General features: G+C 55.5%; 1 protein-coding gene across 1 annotated transcript in view; it reads left to right on the forward strand.

The window, feature by feature from the left end:
* Nucleotides 1–19752, forward strand: part of KCNJ12 (potassium inwardly rectifying channel subfamily J member 12) — a 31713-nt gene that overhangs the window by 9258 nt on the left and 2703 nt on the right. The gene's annotated exons all lie outside the window — the stretch shown is intronic.

A 19752-nucleotide genomic window follows, 5' to 3' on the forward strand; every position in this document is an offset into this window, starting at 1 on the left:
TTGGTTCTTGCTCAGCTGGAGGTGTCCCCAGGCACCTGGTCGCTGTCCCCAGCTGGGCTCTGCAGCCATGGGTGTAAAGCAGTGACCTGGTGAGGTGGAGATTCGGGGTGAGAAATGTGTTTTCACAAAGTGATGCTTCTCCTGCTGGGTGCTACTGCAGGGCCCTGCTCTGAGTGCCTGAACTGGGTGGTGGGACAGCTGCTTGTTCCTTCTGCTTAGGAGATCATCCTGTAGCAGCTATACAGTGGGCACAGGGACAACCTGCATGCTTGAAACCATCCTCTCCTGCCACACACCAGGCACCACGGAGTCATAAATGAATCATTAAATCATCCAACAGTTTGGGTTGGGAGGGACTTTTAATGGTCATCTAGTCCAAACACCTGCAGTCAGCTGGGATACCTTCCAGCACAGCAGGTTGCTCAGAACCCCAGGTATCCTGACTTGGGATGTTTCCAGGGATAGGACACCTATCACCTCTCTGGACAACCATGCAGGTTGTCTGTGCATCCCTTCCCAGCCACCGGTCTTATTTGCCTTTGCACTTACTAGCCCCCCCCCCCCCTCCAGCTACCACTCAGGAAGCCTTCTTCAGACCAACCTGTATTTCCTCTGTCCCCTTTAGGGGAACATTTCTTTAGAGGGAATTCAAGGCATGGCTGAGAGAACAGCAAGGCTTTGCTCAAGCTGTGCTCAGAGTCAAGCTCTCCCGTTTATTCCCGTTGCTGACATCCACGGGGATCTCAGCCTCTTTTCTTCCCTCCCCGCAGCAGGAATCAGCTCTAGTTGCTGCCGGGGTTATCTCCATCCTCCAGCTTGCTGCATGCTCTGCTAGTTCACCCCCCCACACCCCCCGAGAGCTGGGGCTCGACCCTTGCTAGGCAGCACATGCTTCCGTGGAGGAGTCATCCTCTTTATTTCCCCACTGCCCATAATAAGTTTGGAGATGAAATCTGGGGACTCATGCAGGTTCCCCACCTGCCGCTGCAGCTGCCTGGGCACTTGTGCGTGCTCGTGGCCCCATCCTGAGCCCAAGCCTGGGCGGGTGGCTGCAAGGGAGGGGGGCTGGAGCCAGATGCCTGCTTCTAATAAAGCTCAGCTCCCGCCGTGAGCCGCGCTTAGCCTCGCCCGCTCCAGATGATAACGGCAGGGCTGCTGCTGCTGCTGGACAGACCTCGTGGTAAATGTGAGAAGCGGCTGAAGGTGAAAGAACCAAGCTCCAGCTTTGCATCTGAGCACTGCTGAAATAACGAAGCTCTAAGGAGCCCAAAACCCCCTTGCCCGAGAGCCGCTCGCCCTGGGGGGCTGTGGAGTCCGGCGGCAGCAGGCAGAGGGCCGGGATGCTTCGTGGAGCACAGCAGGAAGGAAGCGCTCGGTGAGGACACAGCCAGCACTGCCTGCTCGTCCTTACATATGTGCTATTTTCAGCTTGACGGGGAGCAGGCCAAGTTCTCCAACAGATTGAGTTTGGAGCTGAAATCCTCCTCTCCTCCTCCCCCCTGCCCAGCACCCACTGCCTGCAGGCACGGGGAGTCCAAGTGTGCCCAGGACACCTTGCTCTACTCTCGGCAGCCTATGTTCCCTCTGGGAAGACACTTTCCCAGTGCTGCCGCTGCCCAAACCCTCCCCTCTCAGCAAGACCGCAGGATCTCGCCCTGCTCAGGGGGCAATGGCTCCAGCTTCTCCCCTTCCCACTTCAGACTGGTCCAGATACTGGCACCAGCATCCTCCCAAGCCCATCCCCACTCCATTATGGACCTTCAGCATCTCCTACCTTTGGCTTCACATGCTTGTGTGCACTCCCACCTACTCTCCTTGCTTTTCTTTTTCCTGAAGGAGGAACATTCCTCCTTCCTCCTCTCCACAAACCCCCCCTCCTGCCAGCTCCCCTCTCCCTCATCACTGTGACCCCTCCAGAAGTGCAGCTGCTTTTGCAGCCATGTCCTCACCCTGCTTGAAATGCAAGGAAGAAATCCATGTGCAACTTACTGTCTCGGCACCCTGTAATCATTTTGTCAGCCAAAAAGCACTTTTGTCAAACCCCCACAGGCAAACCAGGAGGGGATGGATTGGGGAGAGGCACCTGACACCACTCTCTGCTTTTCTTCCCTCCTTTTATTCATCCTGGGTTTTGCTTTATGGGTGGGACCAGTGTTGTGTTTGTTTCTCTTTCCCTCTTTGGTGTGTCCGGAGTGAGAGAAAGGAGCAAGGAAAACGTTGCAGGAGAGCAGTGGAGCTGGAGAACAGGCAGTGCTGGCGGCTGTGTTTGCTCAACAAAGTGCAATTATGCAATGGGAGGAGAAAGAGGTTCGGCTGCAGAGGGCTTTCCAGCAGGGACTAATGGATCCTCAGGCTTGGTCAACTGGGATGGCCCTGAGAGAAGCCCAGACCCCTTTATGGATGCTCAGGGGACATTAAATGGCTCCTTCTGTCCTGTATGTGAGCTGCTCAAGGAAGTCTTTGCAGCAGGAGGTTAATGTCATCAGTTTGTTCTGTCCTTTATGTGCACAAACCAAGTGGCAGTGGCTGCCCTGCCCAAACCTGGAAGCTCTTCCTTTCTCCAGGGCCGGTTCCCAAACAGGACATTGTTGCTCTCCCTGCTGACTCTCCATCTCAGATGCTTCAACATCCCTGATGGGTGTCTAGGGTCACCACAGTGAGAGACCCCAGCCCTCACCCTCCAGGAAAAGGGTCGAGGATACCTCTCAGAGATGTTTATGTGGACTTGAGGACAGACTTTGCTTTACCCCAGGGTGGTTTTCCAAGGGCAGACTTTTACTGCAACTGTGTGCCCTTCTGATTTGGTCACCCACAAATGGAGACCACGAGCTCTCCCCTCTCTTGATGTTGTTTTTTTGGCTGCTGGTTGCTTGAGCACTGGGCTGAGCTGCCTCTGCCAGCCTGTATCACGAGAGCACCACGGGGAGTTTGCACAGAGCCGAGCTGCTCTCCCTAACCTTTCCACTAATGAGGTAATAAATGCCTGGGATGGCTGCGGCGCTCGAAGGTCAGAGCCATCGCAGCCTGCCGGCCCCATGGTCCTGTCCTACTCATGTCTTCCCTGAGCCTCTAGTAGAACAAGATGAAATGGCCTCAAATTGTGCCAGGGGAGGTTTAGGTTGGGTATTAGGAACAATTTCTTTCCTGCAAGAGTGGTCAGGCATTGGAACAGGCTGTCCAGGGAGGTGGTGGAGTCAGAACAGGCTGTCCAGGGGGGTGGTGGAGTCACCATCCCTGGAGATGTTTTAAAACCACATAGACATGGCACTTTGGGACGTGGTTTAATGGCCATGGTGGTGTTAGGACTCAATGATCTTAGGGGTCTTTTCTAACCAGAATGAGTCAATGATTCTATAGCTCCATGGGGTGCAAAGAGGGGCTGGGACTGAGGTGCTGCATGGAAAGCTTGTGTCTGTTGGCTGGAAACACACTGAGCCGTAAAGCAAAGTGCTCCTTTCAGCCTTGCCTAACCGAGAGGCTAACTCTGCACCAAGTATTTGCAGGTCTCAAAACACAGAAAAAACACCCCAAAACCCACTTGTGAATGCAGCTCAGCTAATTAGAGTGTGGGGCAGGACTCATCCATCCTGATGTGTCTGATGTGTCCTCACCCTCACACGTGAAATACAGGCCATCAAACACCGGCAGCCGCCGGCGCAGCAAGGCGCTCCTGGCCAGAGACAGGTCTCTAAATCATCCCCCAGCGCTGGGAACATCACAGACAGCTCTGGAGCGGAGAATGGAAAGGCAAAATGTTGTTCCTGGAGCTTTTGCCCTGAATTATTTGCTTAGCTTTAATAATAAGTTGCACACACCAAGGAAAAGCGAAGCAGCTTGGGTGAGTTTCTGCGGAGCAGTCTCCAAGCCCCGGCTCCTCCAGCAGCTTTTTGGGCACAGGGACATCGCTCCGGGAAGATGGGCTGGGAAAAGAGATGGGAAAAGAAATCCTCTTGAATGCCTTTTTGGTGCAGGATTCAGATGTGGGAGCTGGGGCTGGAGCTTTTCATTCATTTTTCTGGAGGCGGAGGGGAAAGCCACAGTGGGGATGATCCTGAGCTGTCTTCTCTCCGCTGGCCCCATCGCTTCCACGGGCTGATCCCTGGCAGGCATCAGCAGGGCAAACTCGGGGAGATTTCCCCTGCCTCCTTCTAGGCTGGTTTGACTAAATGGAGCTTGTTTAAGATGAATCACTCCAGCGCTGCTGGTTGTGACCTGCTGGCCGCTGTTGCTTGCTGAGCCTCTGCAATTCCCCTTTTATTGGTGAAAGTGAGAAGTTGCTTTTTCTGCCTTTCGCGCCGGGATGGCAGATTGCAGATAATGATTGCCTTAAACCCAGGCTGCTCCACAGCTCGCTGCTGCTCTCAGGGATGGGCTCGCTGGGAGCTCAGTGCTGGTGACACCAGGAGCCAGGCGAGTGCTGTGCTGGTATGGTCCAACAGGCAGCTTAAGTTAACTCTCCTTAAGTTAACTCTCCCCAGTCTAAGTCTCTTTAATTCAGCTCCCCCTAATTTAACTGTCCCCTCTCTCACCTTTATCTTTCTTGACAAAGCAGAGCGGCTGAGGTCTTGCCACGGTCTGTGTGATGGGCATTGCACACTGGGCCTGGGTTGGTTCTATGGGCTGCTCATAGAAAGGTGATGGATGCTGCTCTGCTGAGCTGTGATGGAGCCCGTACTCTCTTGTACCTGATCCTATGGGGGCAGTTCCTATGAGGAGCTGTTTGCACCGAGTGCCAGTAGCCAAAGCCATCTCCCTGGATTTATTGGGTTTTGTTTGCTCCTTTTCCTCCTGTTCCCTTTTCCATGGGGTTATTTATAGCTGGGCCAACTCTGTTCCCCATCCCCTTCTCCCTCCTACCTCCTCAGTGCTGCCTTGAGGAGGCAGGTAGCTTATTCCCAGCGAAGGATGCTGTCAGGGCTTTGCCCAAGGGCACAGGTATAAAACTTCCTACATGAGCAATTTGCTGCAGAAATTATGCTGAACTAGCCAAATTGGGTGGTTTCAGGGCAGCAACAGAGAGTGCACTGAGGTGATCTCCTCCACTTGCTTCCAGCTCCATCCTGCAACCCAAAACATGTTTTGCAAGAAAATCTTAATTGCTGGCCTGGCTTGGGACCTGACTTTGGCATTTCTGGTGATAGCAAAGTCTAGTTTTCTTTCTCCCAAACTCTTCCCTGTGTGACTCCTGTAAGAGCCCTGAGGAGTTTTCCTATGTCCAGCCACACTCCCTGAGACCGTGGTGGGTCTGCTTGTGGGGCGCAGGAGGGCAAGAAGGGTCTCCAGGAGCCCGAAGAGCAGTTCTGTGTTTGCCTGTCTGCTGGGAAGAACCCAGCAACCTTTCCCCCAGATTGAAAACATGCTTTTTAGGGTAAAAAATGAAATAAATAAATCCACCACACCAAAACAAGTCAGTAGCTGCGATGCCATCTGTGCCTGCAGCGTTGCACAGCGGGGACAAGCCACCCAAGCCGGCTGCCGTGCATGGTCCCCTTGAGCACCTATGATGAGCAGCTGAAAGAGGTGGTACAAACCTTCCTCCTCCCTTCCTCCCCCTCGGAATGTCCTGTTTCTCCCGGGAACACAGTATCTCCTTGGCATCTCTCTTTTTGGAGCTTTGATTTCTTTTCCAACTGTGGTGCTCTGGCCTCAGCAGCGTGTCTTGGATATTTTTCCTCCCAGTGGCCTCCCTCCTTTTAATCCCGGGGGGGGGAAAGCTGGTTGGAAACCTCGCTGGCAGCCCTGGCCGGAGGAGGTGAAGGGCCAGGGGCAGAGGGTTGTGAGGGAAACAAATGATTCCTGGACGTGGGGCTTCGAAAAAGTGATGGGCTGATGGGCTTGGAGTCTCAGGGGGGCAATTTTCCTGGCAGCAACCAAGTTGTGTCACCTCTCTGCTTGGCTCTGTGACGACAGTGTTGATTTGAATTCTTCCAACTTAAGACTGATTTAAATGATGGTGAAGTTGGGGGGTGGCGTGTGGGAGTAGAGCACTGAGCGCTATTCTTTTTCGGCTGTCATATGCCTCCAGAAAGACTTCTGCCTCGGGGATTTGCATAGAGCCCTGGTCCAGATTGTGCTACCAAACCCACCGGTGGTCTGCAAAGCTATGGCAACGGCTCCTGAAGCACACAAAGCCGGGAAGTTTAGGAGTGTTTGCAAGGCTTAGTGCCACGGGCCTGCCTTTTTGGCTTGGGGGCTGCAGACAGGGCTTGGAGGGCAGCCAGGAGCCATAGGTGTTCAAGAGGGGATTGGACGTGGCACTTGGTGCCGTGGTCTAGTTATGAGGTCTGTGGTGACAGGTTGGACTCAATGATCTTTGAGGTCTCTTCCAACCTTAGTGATACTGTGATACTGTGATCTTCTCCACTCCTGATCCATGGCATTCCCCATTTCAGCAGCCTTGTGCTCTGGGGGAGATGTCCAGTTGCATCTTCTCTTCTCTTCTCTTCTCTTCTCTTCTCTTCTCTTCTCTTCTCTTCTCTTCTCTTCTCTTCTCTTCTCTTCTCTTCTCTTCTCTTCTCTTCTCTTCTCTTCTCTTCTCTTCTCTTCTCTTCTCTTCTCTTCTCTTCTCTTCCCTTCTCTTCCCTTCTCTTCCCTTCTCTTCCCTTCTCTTCCCTTCTCTTCCCTTCTCTTCCCTTCTCTTCCCTTCTCTTCCCTTCTCTTCCCTTCCCTTCCCTTCCCTTCTCTTCCCTTCTCTTCTCTTCCCTTCTCTTCCCTTCTCTTCCCTTCTCTTCCCTTCTCTTCCCTTCTCTTCTCTTTTCTCTTCCCTTCTCTTCCCTTCTCTCTCTTCCCTTCTCTTCTCTTCCCTTCTCTTCCCTTCTCTTCTCTTCTCTTTTCTCTTCTCTTCCCTTCTCTTATCTTTTCTCTTCTCTTCCCTTCTCTTCCCTTCTCTTCTCTTTTCTCTTCCCTTCTCTTCTCTTCCCTTCTCTTCCCTTCTCTTCTCTTCCCTTCTCTCTCTTCCCTTCTCTTTTATTCTCTTCCTTATTCTATTACTTCCTCTATTCTATTCTATTCTATTCTATTCTATTCTATTCTATTCTATTCTATTCTATTCTATTCTATTCTATTCTATTCTATTCTATTCTATTCTATTCTATTCTATTCCGTTCCATTCCGTTCTATTCTATTCTATTCTATGACCCTATCCTATCCTATCCTATCCTATCCTATCCTATCCTATCCTATCCTATCCTATCCTATCCTATCCTATCCTATCCTATCCTATCCTGCTCTCCCCTCTCCTCTCCGAACCTCTCCTCCCCTCCGCCGGTGCGTGCCGCCTTGCCGAGCGCTCCCAGCGTCGTTCTGGTGACAGCTCTAATTTGATGGAGAGGTAGTGAGGTCAGGGAAGAAGAAAAAAACAACAAAACAAACCCACAAAACCAAACAACAAACCAAAACAAACCCTTTTTCTAGCTGCTTTTGTGAAAAATAGGTGTTTGGGTAATGACCTCATGGGGAGGGAGGCTGCCGAGCGAGTCGGTCTGCTGCCAGCGAAGCCGTAGGAGGCGAAGGAGGGGGATCGTGCAAATGTCCCAGGCGCAGGGGAAGCTTACTGTGGTGGTTGTAATCACTGAGGACATGCACATCTGTAGCCAAGCAGGCTCCCTTCCTCGCACTGCTCCCAGCAGGGCTTGTTTGTTTAATTTTATCTCACAGAGAAAATTATAAAAAGAAAAAAAAAAAAAAACCCCAAGCAAGCCCAAGCAGCAGCCTGTGGTTTGCTCAGCTGCAGCACAAAAACGGAGCCCGGAGAGCGCCGGCGACCGAAACCCTCGCCTGAGCCCAGGTATTTCCTTGGGGTAGAGGGGCAGTGAAGGGGCCGTGACCCTGGTGCGCTGCCAGGATCCCGCTGCCCACCTGTGTCGGGCTGGTAGGATGGAGCTGGCTGCGGGAATCCCCAGAGATGGAGAAATCTGGACATCACGCTCACCACTCTGCTCTCCCTCCTTCCACCTCCTGCTGATCAAACCCCAGTGCCTAGAGCAGCTGGATCCGTCCAAGAGGGAGATCTCTGCCCGCCGGGAGGCTGGAGGGGGGGGTGTTCTCACCAAGGACCCCACCACAGCAGCCCAGTCTGCCAGCAATGCACTTTGAGACTGAGCATAGTGGGGAGATTTGATATTGCGGGGCGGGGGGGGAAGAGATTTTTGGGTGTGGTTGGTACTTTGCAAGCTGCCAGCTAAACCCTCCCGTGGTCAGGGCTGGTCCGGGCTGGTGCTGCTGGATAACCACTTGTGCTCTGCTTTCAGCTCCTTTTCCTTGCCGTCATTAGTTTAAATTTCCAAGGGAGCCTGAGCTTGGCACCAGGCACTGACATCCTTTAATTTAGCAAATGTAAAAATGGGACCTTTTCCAAATGGAGTGATTAGGAACGTCCCACTCCGTTCCCCAGCCACGGTGCTGGGCGCTGGTCGGGCTGTCACCCTCAGCTGTCAGCAGCCCCTTTCCCCCCTCCGCCGGCGTGACTGTGGCTGAGACCTCCCCCACTCGTCACAGGGGTGTGACAGCCCTGTCAGCACCATCCTTGCTGAGCGCTGCCAGGACCTGCCGGTGGGCCTGGCTGGCAAAGAGCAACGACAGGGGTTGGGGAGGCAGGAAGAGAGCTTGCAGGGGGGGAGGGACGGAGCCGTGCCCCCTTGCCACCCCCCCGCAGCAGCCAGCAGTAACACCGCTTTGCCCTGCCGAGAGCCTTCTTCACCTCCGGGTCTGCGTACAATGGTGCCTGTCTCCCCTAAGCTGCTTAATGAGGGTTAAGAGGCTAATGGGCTTATTACCAGCCATTGTTTCCAGAGCCCTGCAGGTGTCCCTGAAAGGGGCAGGGGCACAGTGCCCACCTGGGAGCATCCTGCTGGCGCCATCCCCAGCCAGCTTGGGGTGCCATGAGGTTGTCAGTGCTCAGCCAGCTGCCTGAGTCAAATGGGTGGCTGTTTTCAGGGGGGGGTTCCACCCTGTCACAATGATCCAGGCAGTGGTTTTGATAGGGCAGTGTGTGGGGGGTGTGAAATCCCTATGGATACCCTCCCCCCAGCCCCTCCAACCCTGGTCCCTCTCGATCTGCCTCCAGAGCGGCTCTGCAGCATCCCTGGGCGGTCGCCTGGAGACGGCCTCGGCAGGTTGCCACAGCGACGGAGCCTTCCCTCAGCATCCCTCCAAGTCTGCTGCCTTGGCCGAAGTTGGGCAAGAGAGAAAAATATCCTGGGGAGGGGACACTACAACCACCCCCCCACCCCCCCGCGCCCTGGGTGGCACAGGCAGGGCTGGGGAAACTGAGGTGGAGCTGGAGGCAGCTGCAAGGTGTTGAAGGAGGTTTTGAAAGCTCCCTGTGGGTGTAATGGGGCAAAAAGTGGTGGAAATGGGGCCGGTGGAGGGCAGGGAGTACCTGCAGTTGCTGTGAGGCATTCAGAGCTTGGTGGAGGCAGGTGCTGGTGCAGCATCTCCACACGAGCAGCAGCTAATAGTCACCATGGCAATGTCATCCATGCTCGGGCTGTCATCTGCTCTGACATCCAGCACGTGCTGGGATGGGCTGGGTGTGTGTGCACACCCCAGGAGGGGACCAGCCACCCAGAGCCCTCCCAGATACCTGGGCTCCCCCGTACAGGGTTGGGGCAGTGGCCACAACACCTCCGGCGTCCCTCAGGGGTAGGGTCCTATGGGGCCACAACGGTGACACAGGTTGGTGCCTGGCTCTGGGGACCTGCTGTGGTAAGGAAGAGGAGGGTGAAGTCCTTTGGGGTGACTCCAACCGCAGTGCCCCCCACCAGCCCTGCCATGGAGAGCTTGCCCCCCTCCCCCCCCCCCCCCAAGCCTATAATTACAGCTGGTGTCCGGGGCGAGGTTACGTAACTTCGGCGTTTGGAAAATTCTTTCTGCTCCCTTATCGGCTTTATAAATACCTCCAACTGGGGCCAGCCAGGCTGGGGGGAAGGTGGTGACATGGGCTGCAGCCTGTCCCCACGCTCCCACCCACCCAGCCAGCCACCCTGCCTTGGTTTCCCCCTCTCTATGGACAAAACCCTTCCTTGCTGTGCCGTGGTGAGGGCTCCTTGCTGCCAAGGTGAGCACAAGCGCTTGTCACCACCCACAGAAAAGGAAGGAGGTTTTTCCTCCTCCCTTGGGAAAGACTTGAAGTTGCTTTTTTGGCTCGTGGCCACCCTGAAATGGCAAGTTCAAAGAACTGAGCTCCTGGCTGTGGCCACTGACTGCCTGGTGTGAATTTGGTGTCATACCTCTCAGGTTTGAATCTATTGCGTCCTTCTGCCTGGTCCTTCACGTCCTAAAAATCCCCAGGTGGGAGCCATGGGGTGCTTTAGGTGCTGTGATGACTCTGCAGGGTGCTGGTGGTGGGGGTTTGCCCTGTTCCCCCTACTCCACACAGCACCATCACCTGCTGCCTCCTCTGCACAGCACCCTCACAGCCTTCTAGACACCCTCCCCATCAGCATGGCTGGGCCGGGGGACAACGGGGCTACTTGCTGCGTCCTGAGCACCACCAGTGACTGCTGCAGGAGGCCTGGGGCCGGGGAGGGGGATTGGAATAGGGCCCCCCCACTCCCTTCTCCTGCCTCACATGTGCTTGCATTTGTGCCACTTGCTGAGTTCTGCCCCTGAGGGGGTGTTGGAGGGCAGCCGGGGCCGTGTCGATAGCAGTGTGCCCGGCAAACACAGCCAAGGGCGGCCGGGACGCCGTTGTGTAACTCTCCATGTGGCTCCTCACCAGGGGCATGTCTCTGTGTCCCACTCTCCCCAGTGCCACCAGACCTGGCTGCTGGTCCCAGCTGCAGGGCACCTTTGCTCCATTGCCACCACAACCACCTGACTACACCAGGGTGCTGTGTGTGGTGTTTGCTTCTACACCTCCAAGAGATGCTGGTGGGCAGGAGTGGCACCCTTGGGAGCTCAGCAGGCTGTTGTGGCTGGCAGCACCAGGGGTCTTTGCTGCCTGAAATCTTCCCATGACAGCATCTTGCTTTTGCTTACTGGAGAAAAGGCATCCTGCTCCTCGTCAGCCCCTCTGGATCACAGCAGAGCCTGGGCTCACCAGTGCCAGGCTTTGCATTCTCCTTCTTTATGTAGGGTTGTGTCCTCCCCAAAAGAAAAAGAAAAGCAGGGATTTCTGGATTCTCCCCAAGAGGCTTTTGTGATCCCACAGTGTGTGGCACCCATCAGTGACCTGGGTAGAAAGGAGCAGAGAAGGGAATGTGCTGAACCTCACCGGGTTAAAACCAGGCTTGTAAATGCTGAGCCCCTTAACGAGGTGAGGCACAACAGCACCCAAGGCTGAGGCACAGAAAGGACTTCAACACCTGTCCAGCAGGTGCCTTGGTGGCCATCCCCATCTGGGCAGGGCTTCCCTAACGAGGTGGGTGCCCTGGGCAGTGGCAGTGGCAGTGGCAGTGGGGTGGACCCCAAGACCTCACCCATGGCTTGTGACGGATGCTGATCTTGGGCAGAGATTTGACTTCTTGCTGCTGGGGCTGGGTGGAGAGGGCAGCCAGGGCTGGTACCCACAGACAGGGAATGAGGGAGGATTAATTGAGCTGCTGATCTGTGATGGCAAGAGGGGCCAGGGAGCAGCAAGCCCCACCCCGGTGTTATGCAATGCCTGTGCTAAATCTTCACCAGAGCAGATAAAGATGGTCCCCAAAATACCCTGCCCTGCCTTTGCCACCCTTGCAGCTACTTGGGTTTGGGGTCATGTCTGTTATCTGAGGGTGTCCAGCTCCCTGCTGATACTGGGGCATAGTGGAAAAGACATAGACCTGAGGCTAGAAACTCTTGGGAAGGGAGATCTCCAAGCAGGCTTAGCTTGAGGAGCAAGAGCATTAAAGGGAACCCTTGGAGGGTTTAAAACTCTTGAACTGATGTGGGCAGAGCCATGAGTTGGAGCAAAACTAGTGGCAGCAAAGCAATGCAAAGGCCTAGTTCATCTTGAAGATGCTGGCAAACATCATGTGCTTGACCAGGGGGGTTGTCACCCCTGACAGAAAAGGAGGGGGATTTTTCTTCCTCCTCTGGGAAAGGCTCGAGGGTGAATTTTGGGTTGTGGCCACCATTAAGTAGCAAGACTGAAGAACCAAGATCTTGCTTTGCCCCAGACTAGAGTCTGATCCTACAGGTTTAGATTTGTTGAGCCCTTCTGGCTGGTCCTTCTTATCCCCAAAATCTCTGAACCCCTCTTTGAGCTGGTTCTCTCCCAGCTGGCCTGAGACCATTAAGGTGTGTTTTGCTCCCTGCTCCTTAGAAATGCCGCTGAAGGTGGATGTTCCCCCTCACGGTTGGTGGCTCCCCAGGGCTGCAGCCGAGGTGCCAGCTCCTGTACATGTAGGGAAGAAGAGAGGCTGTAATCTGAGCTCGGGAGCAATTAGCCCTGACCAAGTCCCAGCCACCCTCCCGCCCGCTCGCTCGGCTGCCGGCACTGGGCTCAGCATCTGCGGCTTCTGCTCTGACCGTGGGGTAAGTAGGGCCAGGAGGGTGTCTCTGACCTAGCAGGGCATGTTCTTCCTCTCCACTTCCTTCCTCCTGGGGTTCCAAATCAAGTTCAGGGCGCTGCAGGCACCTTAACCCACAGCGATGCCGAAGGGTGCTGGAAACCCAGCCACTTCTGGGGTGGAAACAGCAAGTTTATCCCTGGCATGGCCAAGGAAGCAGGAAGAGTGCCCGGGCTGGTGGGACACAGGTTGTGTTTATCATCAGGAATTGAGCATCTGGACAGAGCAGTGGCTTTAGAGCCCAAAACAGAGTAAAGGATGCTGACGCTGGTTGATGGCTCAGCCTTGCTTACAGCCCATCCCTCCCTGCGGGAAGGGACCTGTGCATCCCAAGCTGTGTCTCCTGCTCCTCTGGGTGCCGTTTCCCAGCCGGAACGCCAGCGTGTGAGCCTCTCCCTGCGGCTCCCTGCGGCTCCACCGGCTCCCAACCTGCCGCACGCCTCGCCTTCAGGATAAACACTTCCCCGGGCGCAGGCTCTGCCCACACAGGAGGCTTCCCTCGAGCAGGAGACACGGACTCCTCGGGAGGGGTTGGTGCTGGCTGAGAGCGGAAAGCCCGCCTTGGGATGGATGGGATTTGGGAAAGGGACATCGCTGGGAAAGCAGGAAGTGCAAGATTAGTCCTGCCGTGAGCTGAACGAGGTCCAGAGCCATCATTTTCTGCCTCTAACCCTAAGGCGTAGGCAGCAATCGCTCCATGAAAGGGCTCTTAAAACAATTGCTGCCTGTGATGCCCCAGGGGCGCTGCCTGCCACTGCCCTGGTCCCCTCAGCTTTGCAGCCCTGGGCTCATCTCCATCTGAATGGTGACAAATCCAGTTGAGGACATTTGCCCTTTCTGTTCTGCCTTTCCCTTTCTTCCCTTGACTGGGATAGGGTTATTGCCTTCCTCCCGAGCCTCCTGGCCCACGCTGGATGGGAATCCACTGCTCCCAATAGGAACCTGCATCCTTGAAGATACCAGAGCACAGGGAAAAGGGGAGCATGACTGGCTGAGTTTGGCTCTGCCACCATCTGCCTGCTGCCCCACTGCTGGGATGGTTTGGGGCTGGGGCTGGGGCTGGAGCCCAGCACATATCTACAGTTGGGAGCATGCAGGCAGGACCAGGGCCATGTGAGGGAGAAAAGCACATGGGGCAGGCTCAGGGACAGCCCAAGGTCACCCACCCAAATAAACCCTCTGGCCCATACTGTCCTGGAATGGAGCTTTTTGGGTGGGAGACACCCACTGGAGCCCAGGCAGGAAAGGGGACTTGCACAACTCCCTGTCACCCTGGGCACAGCCAAGCCAAGAGATACTTCAAAGTCTCAGAGAGCTCTTGGCCTTGAATCCCATCAAGGTGGGCTCATCTTCACCCTCTAAACACCTCACCGACCCCAGCTCCCTTCTGCCACCCAGCACCAGACCTCTCCATCCCCAGTGCTCCATCCCCAGAGGCTCCATGGAGCTCCTGGGACATCCCCAGTCACTGTGGCAGGACATGGGGAGAGGGGACTGTACATCACCACCACAGAACCTTAAATCCCAGCGCCACAGGGCTGCTGGGAGCAGATCTCTGACGTCCTGTGGGACAAATCCTGCGGGATACAGAGCCCAGGGCATCAGCAGGCTGGGAAACCTCCCCTCCCCCTTACTAAATCCCTTCCCCGGCGCAGGACAGTAGGTTACGGGACTCAACCAGGGCTGGATTTAAGGAGATTACAATTTCTGCCCCAGGATAATCTAGAAATTCAATTAAAACTCTCTGTCTCCTGCCCGGGCTGCAGCAGGGCCACGGGGCACTGTGCCCCCCTCAGCCATGGCCAGACAGTGCCGGGGAGACCCCTCCAGGCTCACCACAGGTAACGGCTGCCCCCCTCCTCCCAGCCCCCTCCCTGCCTGGGCTCTCTCCCTTCCCAGGGCGATTTGCTGGGGTATTAACAACTGTCCTCTGAGCTGGGGCAGCTGGCACTGGCTGCAGGGCTTGGTGGAGGGGCTGTAGGCATGGGGCTGTGGGTACTCTGGAGGTCTGGGTGAGGGGGTTGCAGGGATAAGGCACTCTGGCTTCATCCCCTGGGGGTTTGGGGCATCCTTCAGCAGCCCTGGTGTGGATTGACCCTGCCAAGGCCTTTCACCCCCAACCTGCTTTTGCCCTCATCTTTATCCCCAGCCATGTCCTGCTGTATGGATGTGAGTGGACAGACAAACAGCTGGTGCTTTTCAGGCGGCCGAGATGGGATTGCAGGACCTGGCAGGGCTTGGCTGTGGGGACTGTGGGTGCTCTGTGGTGAGCTGGGGTGCTGACACTGTGATGTGGGTGCTGGCGTAGGGGTGGGTGCCACGGCTGGAACAGACTCAGAGGCACTAGGGCTGGGAGGCTCTGTCCCCCTCACCATGCCATGCTCAGTGCAACCTCCAAAGGGATCTTTTCCAGGATCTCCGCTGATCCTGGGTGTATTTAGGAGGAGTTTTAGGGTGCTTAAGCACAAGCCCACCACCCCATGGACACCACCTACTCCTAGCAGTGCTGCACGCTGCACCTGTCCCCTTTCCTCCTCCCATGTCCACAGTGGTGTCTGCATGTGTCTCAGGGGGACAGAGATGAGCCAATACCTCTCCTGGCACTCCACCACCTCCAGTGGCCGTATCAAGAGCCTTCTTTGTCCCTTGTGTCTCAGTGTCACTCTTGGATGCCCTGTGCAAACAGCGATGTCTCAGCTGCTTGTTGGCACTAGAGGAGTGTTGTGGGTCCAAGGCAGGGGTGCATGGGGGTCCAGGGCAGGGGTGCATGCCTGTAGCTCTTTTCAACCCATGGCCCTGCCAAAACAGAGTTGGTTATGCTCGTTAGGAATGTCCTGTGGTGGGAGCCCCTCTCCTATCCTCCCTGGCAGCAAGAGAGAAGCAGGAGTTCATTTATCCCTTGGATTCATCAAGGCCTGGCCTGGCCTGTGTCAGCCCTTAATTTATTGGGATTGCCCAAAACCAGGGTGTTGGAGGAGAGAGTTATTCAGGCTGCAGTGCTGTCCTGTCCAGGTGATGGCTGCAGCTGGAGAAGCTCCCAGCTCTACTGCCCTCATTCCCATTTTGTGGGTGCACAGTGCTGGGGCATGCAGTTGGGACGGGGTGAGCAGGAGTGATTTGGGCACCCTCGGCTGTGCCATCACTTCTGTGCCACAGCCCCCAGCTGGGAGCAGAAATCCCTCCTCACTGCTGACATTGCCATCCTGCTGCTGGGGCATGAAGGGCATCGCTGCCAGAGATAGCAGCCTTATCTCCTGCTGCAAGGCAGACAGCAGCACTGAGTGTGACCTCCTCTCACCGTCCCCTCCTGCACCATCACCTCTCCTGCACAAGCGGCCAAGGGGATCTGGGTGCCCCCAGCCTGGCTCCTCTGAGTCCCCACTTGTGTTGATCCCATCCAGTTCCCTGCCTGCCTCCGGGAGAAAATCCGTGCTGGGAGGATGCAGTAAGGGATGGCAGCCCTGATAGCCCTAAAATATGTCCCCTCCAGGGGCAGAGGGAGAGGTGTGATGCTAAATGACATCGCCACATTCAGCAGGCTCTAGCTAATGACCTCCCCGGTGCTCAGCAGATTTCCCTGCCACGCTCAGAATCTTCTTGTAGCATTTAACTCCCTTCTTGGAAAGAAAGAAAGAAGCAAAATAAATAAAATCAGCTGTGCAGTCTGCAGACTGCTGGAGGCACTTGGGCTCTCTGCAGGAAGCTGCTCGGCGGTGGGAGCTGGGTGGCTGCAGCTCAGTGGCAGGAAGCTGGTGCCTCTCATGTCAGCTCATTAGCTGGGGTAGTTCTCGGCGTCGCTGCCTTCAGAGCCCGCAGGGAGCCGGGGCCGCTCCTGCCCACTCTTCATCCTGTGGCCCTGTTTTGTTTCCTGCCTGTTAACGCTCTTAGTGCTGCACACAAGACACGTGGCAGGAGCGACAGGGGATGCTCCCGCTCCTGCCCGCCAGCCAGCATGGGTTTGCCGGCATCAGAGCCGGGGCTGGTGATGGGATTAAGGGGCAGGGGTTAACGGGGGAAGTTTGAGGGATGTGCTCAGGAGATAGAATTGTGATAGTCGAGGGTGTGAAAGACCTGCGAAGGAGGCAGGGAGGGGCTACGTCCCCTCCTGTAACACCTCCACCAGTACCTTGGGGCAGTTTGGGTGGGAGGGAGATGCCAGGGTGATGCCGGAGGATGGAATTTGTGATCCAAGGAGATGCAGGCTGACCACGGTCGCACGGCAGAGCCCATCCAGCCACCGCTTTCCACTCGTTCACATGAGCCCTCTCCCAGCCTGAACCTCCTGCAGCCTCAGCGTGAGGCTCCAGCCCTCAGATGAAAACCAAAGCAGAAATGCAGCTTTCAGCGCACTCGAGAAAGTGATTTCCAAACAAAACTGTGCTAAATAAAGTCGGAGCTGCAGGCGGGCGCCTGCTCCGCCACATCCACTTGGCTGCCTTTATTTAGCTGCCGTCTCCCCGGGCTGCCAGGACCGGCCTGGGGGCAAGTTGTTCCCCCAAGAGATCTGGGGCTTTGGGGAGGACTCAGTCTGTGGAAGAAAGGAAGGAAGGAAGAAAGGAAGGAATTGGGAAGGAAGGAAGGAAGGAAGGAAGGAAGGAAGGAAGGAAGGAAGGAAGGAAGGAAGGAAGGAAGGAAGGAAGGAAGGAAGGAAGGTGGGTGTTCAAGGGGAGATTGGACGTGGCACTTGGTCTAGTTGTGAGGTCTGTTGGGACAGGTTGGACTTGATGATCCTTGGGATCTCTTCCAACCTTAGTTATACTGTGTGATACTGTGTGTGAAGGAAGAAAGGAAGGAAGGAAGGAAGGAAAAGGAAAGAAGGGGGAGCAGTGGTGATCTCTGGGGAGCCAGAGGGTCCCCAGGAGTGTCACCCTGTGCGCTGCTGCCTCTGCAGTTACCTGGGCACAGTTAATCCAGACCCCAGCTAATCCTCTCACAGGTCACTGGGAGCTCATTGCATTTTGTTCACTTCTTAGATGCACCCAGAATTGATCAAGAAACCCCAACAGTAAATTCATCCCATGGCAAAAGCACTTGGTGCACTCCCATGGAGTGAGCTGGAGCGGTGCTGGAGAAGCAACTCCTTTTTTTGTCTCTAAATGCTTAGCTCTCATGAAAAAAAACCAGAGAGATGAGGAGGAAGGTTTGAAAGCAGTGAAAGCAGTGACCAGGCTGGAGTTTGGCTTTGTGAGCCTGTAGCCAGCCTGAGACATCCAGCTCTGCAGGTCCACTTTGGTCCCAGTTGGCTTCCAGTGCTGCTGATAATGGTCACCATTAATACTAACTGTGCCCACTGTGCTCCTTACCACGGCTGTAAGGAGGGAGAGGAGCTTGTGCTGGGTGTGAGGAATCTCTTGGTCTGCCAACACAGCACCAAATAACCCTGATGCTTGAAAAAACAGTGTTGGGGATTATAAAATGGTTCTCTGGACTGCAGCAGGTGGAAATATGTGGTTTGGTGGCACGTGTGGAGCTGTGTCCAGCACCTGGGAGGCTTGGGCGTGCTCTTTGTGCCCCTGCTTGTGGTGCTGGGCTTCTGCAGTCCCTGGCTGGATTTGGGGTGAGTTTCACTGAAAGTTAACCCAGGGTCTGGTTGCTGGCTGAGTTTCTGCAGCCCTAGGCAGGCTGAGCTTGGCAGTGCTCGCTGGTGCTGGCACTGGTGCCAGGCTGGCCAGTGTGTAATGGAAAGGGTGTGCTTGTCCCAGCGTGCCCCCGGGCACTGGAGCTGATTGCAGGGATCGACTGCATCGATCGGGCTGGCAGGTCCCACACGGCACATACAGCCCAGAGGGGGCCCTTGGGCATCAGCCAGGCACTCCTGTGACGGGGTGATGGGGTGTCACAGGGGGTCCTGCACCCGCTCCCCCACCATGCTGCTGCCCCACGCAGGTCTCGTTGCCAGTGACGTGGGTTTGTCCCCAGTGACACGTCCCGTGTCACTAAAGAATAGGATGGACTATGGCAAGGGGAGGTCTGGGGAGAGTTTTTGCAGGGCCAGCTCTTTGGGGTGCTGAGGACTTGCCATGTAGCTTCTCCAAAGTCCCATCCACTGCCTGATGCAGCCCCAGGTGCCATCACAGGGACACTGGGAAGCCCACTCAACTTGGGCCACCTTGTCTGTGTCCATGCCGCTCCCACCTCTCTCCCAGGCAAAGCTGAATGTAGGTCCCTGACCCTGCAGCTGAGCCCTCCAGAAGGAATTAAAACATCTCCCTGTTCCCTAGTGACAGTTGTCCCTTCGTAAAACTTGGCCAGTAAAACCCATCTGTGACCATAGATGGCTCCATGTCCCGGTGCCTGCGTTGGGAAAGTTGCTCCTCAGGCCATCTGCCCTGAGCGAGTGCCTTCCCTGGGCCTTCTGCAACCAGCTGCACGTTGGCTGTGTCCTCTTCCATCCCCAAGCTGAGGGATGGAGGTTAAATCCACATCTCCCTGTGGTTTCCTTGACCCCAGAAAAGCTCAGCTCAGGAGGCTGGGCGAGCGCTGCTGCGATGTGCTGGGCAGAGGTCCATCTGGCATGGGCAATGTGAACCAGCAGAGCTGCTTTCGGGTGTACCTTTATTAATATCTCTGTGCTAAGGAGAGCAGCTTGGCCTCTCCACTCTCCTCTCCAGCAGCCTGACCCAGCTCTGAGAGCAGAGCTCGTGAGAAAAGCCAAGGGGAGAGATTTCAGTGCAATCCAAGGTTTTTCATCTGCTGGTGTCCCCGAGGGTCCCAGTAATGCCGCATCTCAGCACTGGTAAGGCCACACCTTGAGTACTGGGTCCCTCACTCCCAAAAGGGACATTGAGGTGCTGGAGCAGGTCCAGAGAAGAGCAGTGAAGCTGGTGAAGGGTCTGGTAAATGAGTCTTGCAAGGACTAGCTGAGGAAACTGGAGGAAAGGAGGCTGAGGGGAGAGCTTCTGTGTCTCTACAAGTCTCTGAAAGGAGCCAGGTGGGGGTTGATCTCTTCTCCCTAGTAACAAAGCAAGAAACTGCTTCAAGTTGCACCAGGGGAGGTTCAGGTTGGATATTGGAAGAAACTTCTTCACTGAAAGGGTTCTCAAACGTTGTAACAGGCTCCCCAGGAAGGGGGTGGAATCCCCCTCCCTGGAGGTGTTTAAAGGCCACAGAGGTGTGGTGCTGAGGGATGGGGTTTAGCACCAGGCTTCTTAGGGTTGGACTCAATGATGTTAAAGGTCTTTTCCAGCTGGAAGTATTTGATGATTCTCTCTCCCAGCAAGGTTTGCTCTTTCCTTTGTGGTATGAAAAACAAACTGTAAGA

The sequence above is a fragment of the Dryobates pubescens genome, chromosome 4, assembly GCF_014839835.1.
Source record: "Dryobates pubescens isolate bDryPub1 chromosome 4, bDryPub1.pri, whole genome shotgun sequence".
In the NCBI taxonomy this organism is placed as follows: Eukaryota; Metazoa; Chordata; class Aves; order Piciformes; family Picidae; genus Dryobates; species Dryobates pubescens.